At 34.7% G+C, this 3,774-nt stretch overlaps 1 pseudogene; it reads left to right on the top strand.

Moving 5' to 3' along the window:
- Positions 1 to 1,003: 1,003 nt before the first annotated feature.
- On the top strand, positions 1,004 to 3,101 carry LOC141519230 (NEDD8-activating enzyme E1 regulatory subunit-like; annotated as a pseudogene).
- The last annotated feature ends 673 nt before the right edge of the window (positions 3,102 to 3,774 follow it).

Here is a 3,774-nt window from a genome sequence, read left to right as displayed (position 1 = left end):
TGCAGGATAATTCATCCATTTCAAAGAAGGAAGCATTTAATTCTATTAAAAGTATATTTCAAGCAAAACTTAGAGAGAGTCAGGATTCTTGGCCCAGTAAGAAGGCAGATGAAATTCAATTTTATGCAGACAGAAACAAACCAAAATACTTTTATGATGCCCTGAATGTTATTTATGGGCCAAAACATGTAGTGTATCTCAACTACTCAGTGCTGATGGATATACATTGATTAATGATAGGGACATGATCCTACAGAAATGGGCTCAAAACTTCTGTAGTGTTAACAGACTATCATCAACCAATGCAGAAGCCATTGACTGCTTACCTCAAGTTCTTAGCTGAAGTTCCAATTGAAGAAGAGGTTTTGAATGCCATTAGACTCCTTTCAAGTGGCAAAGCACCTGGTGTTGAATCTATTCCATCTGAGATCTACAAGGTCCGTTGCTCATCCAAAAATTGACTGATATTTTTCAGGTTATATGGGATGAAGAAGTTATCCCCCAAGAATTCAGGGATGCCTACATCACCCCCCATATAAAGATAAAGGGAATAGATTTCCCTGTGATGATCACAGGGTTATTTATCCTTTAATCATTGCATGTAAGATTCTTGCTGGAGTCCTTCTCAATAGGTTGATCCTTCACTTGGAAGTTGGTCTCCTTCCTGAGACCTGGTGTGGCTTCTGGAATGGTAGAGGAGCAGTCCATATGGTGTTTATTGCCTGACAACTCCAGGAAAAATGCCAGGAATAGAACAGAGGGCTGGATACAATATTTGTAAATCTGACCAAAGCCTTTGATACATCAGTTATGAGGGGTTTTGGAAATTTTGTCAAAATTTGGCTGCCTGAAGAAGTTCATCAGTATTGTATGTCAATTTCATGATGCCATGCATGCCTGGGTTTTGGATAGTGGATAATGCTCTTGAGATTTCTCAGTCAACAATGGTGTAAAATAAGGATGTGTCCATGCTTCCAAACTTTTTAGCATGATATTTTCAGTCATGTTATTAAACACCTTCAATGAGTATGAAGATGGCCTCAAGGTCAGCTACTGCTCTGATCACATGATTGCAAACTCAATGCAGCCTCTGAAGCTGAGATGCAACAAGGTATGTATAGATTCACTGCTGCTTGTGCTAATTTTGGTCTAACAATTAGCACCAAGAAAACACAGTTGCTTCATCAGCCAGTACCATATCATGTGGAATCATCAATTATAGCAAATGCAGAAGTTTTGAGTACTGTGGACAAATTCACTTACCTTGGTAGTGTACTTTCCAAGAAGGTACATTGAAAATAAGGTTGACACTCACCTTGGTAGAGTTAGTTCATGATTTGGGACACTCCAAAAGTAAGTATGGGAAAGAAGAGGTATTAGGTTGACTACCAAACTGAAGTTGACCTTATTGCTATATGCCCATGAAACCTGGACAGTCTACTGGTGCCATGCCAGAAAACTGAATTACTTCCATTTAAATTGTCTTAGGAAGATTTTGAGGATTACTTGTCAGGAGAAGATACCAGACACTGATGTCCTTTCTTGAGCTAAACTGCCTAGCATGCCAACATTACTACAGAGAGTGTAACTATTATGCACTGGACATGTTGTCAGAATGCCAGACATATGCTTGCCAAAAAACTATTTTATGGAGAACTCACAAAGGACAAGTGCTCATAAGGGGAGTCAGAAGAAGTGATGCTGAGATATGCTGAAGGTCTCATTGAAGAATTTTAGAAATGATTGTATAGCTTTGGAGATACTGGAACAGGACCATCCAGCATGGTGTACCTTCATCAGTGAGGGTGCTGCATTCTAGGAGGAAGGCACAATTAAAGCAACTCAAAAGAAATGTGACATTCAGAAATTTAGAGTACCCATCCTAGGAGTTCACATGGACTATTTATGCATTTGAACATTCTGAGTCATATTGGTCTACTCAGTCACAGTTGGACACACTGTAATTTGACTCAAACATAGTGATGTCATTTTAGTCTTTCTTGATAATGAAGGAGAAGAACCAACCAACCATTAACCATGAAGATCATTTTAAAAGAGCATCCAGTAAAAGAATCTTATTCAGGCTGCAAAAATCATTTTCTTGAGCTAAGAGAGAATACACAGTCCTATGATTTAGAACACATAGAGAAGGTCCAAAGGACCATAGCCAGACTATAGATTGTGACAATAGATAAATATTTGGAAAGTAGCATAGTGATAAGAATGTACTAATACTTAAAACAATCAGAGATTTGATTAGAAAAGGTGTTCTGAAGAATGAAAATGGTATTCTAGAAGATGGAGAAAATTTTGAAGAAACCATGAGAAATGTGAACACAGCCTTAAGTATCACTGAGATTACAAAGAATAATGAAGACATATTTAAATGATGTTCACTGTATTGCTATTAACACACAGCATCCATGCTTTTGGATTTTAGCTTGAGTTTTAAAAGAATATGTGACAAAGCAAGGAGACCCAGCTGTTTGAGGCACAATTCTGACATGATTGCGGATTTTGGAGAATTTATAAAATTTCAAAACATTTAACATGAAAAGGCAAAAAGAGATGCTGCTGTCAAATTACTTGATCAGATTATCAGATTGGTAATCATGCTGCTGAATGTTCTGGTCTATAGATCAGATACAAGAGTCCATTTCATAGAAAAATGTAAAATTATTCTGCATCAATTCAGCCTTTTTTGAGGAGAAATTAATCCCTTGTTTAAGAATATGGCAAATACATTATCAATAAAGATGAAATTATTTCCAACATGGATAATACAGACAGTGACATAGTATTATACTTAATGCTCTGAACTGCTAATAGATTCCTAAAATATTATGGGGGATATCCAGGAGATATAACTATCCAGTTGAAGATGATTTAGTAAATTGCAATCTTGTCTAACCAGTTTCCTTTAGTAATATGGTTTATCTTTAATGGGAAAATGTGATTATCACCATGAATTTGTTGATACAGAACTGCTGAACCTCATATAATTGGGAGAAGTTACTGCTCAGGAGGTCATCAAAATATTTATCAAATACTTTATAATTTTTAATAATAACTATATTTACAGTGGTTTGTCACAAATCTGAGCAGCTTTCAAATGGTAGAAAATGTAGAGCTTGGTAGTGGCATGATAATGCTTAAACTATAATTGTCTTCAGATTTTGCTATATTTTGCAAAATTCTGCTAATACAAGATGGTGAAATTTTTTCCTTAATCAAAATAAAATGATTTTAAAAAGTTTTTTCTGCATCTTTTGATATAATCATATGATTTTCATTAATTATATGATAAATTATAATGATGGTTTTTCTATTATTGAACCAGCTTTACTATTCCAGATCCCCACCTGGTCATGATAATGATCTTTGTGATATTGCTATGCTCACCTTGTTAGTATTCTATTTAATTTTTTGCATTTATAATTTTTAGGGAAATTGGACTATTATTTTCATTCTCTGTTTTTGTTCTTCCTTTGTATATAAACACCTTATTTTGATTGTATATTCAACCTAGTAGGATTTCTTCTTTTTTTGCCTATATGATATTATAATTACTTTTTTTAAATGTTTGGTACAATTCACTTGTGAAAACATCTGGTTCTAGGGAGTTTTATTAGGGAGTTCATTTATGGTTTGTTCCATTACTTCTTTTCCCCATAAGTTAAGGTTACTGAAGGATTCTACTTCCTCTTATGCTAATTTGGACATTTAAAATTTTTTTTAACGCTATATTCATTCCTTTAAGTTTTTAAATTTATT

The sequence above is a fragment of the Macrotis lagotis genome, chromosome 3 (assembly GCF_037893015.1).
Source record: "Macrotis lagotis isolate mMagLag1 chromosome 3, bilby.v1.9.chrom.fasta, whole genome shotgun sequence".
NCBI lineage: Eukaryota > Metazoa > Chordata > Mammalia > Peramelemorphia > Peramelidae > Macrotis > Macrotis lagotis.
Note: the sequence above shows the minus strand (reverse complement) of the source record. Positions and strands in the feature narration are given on the sequence as shown.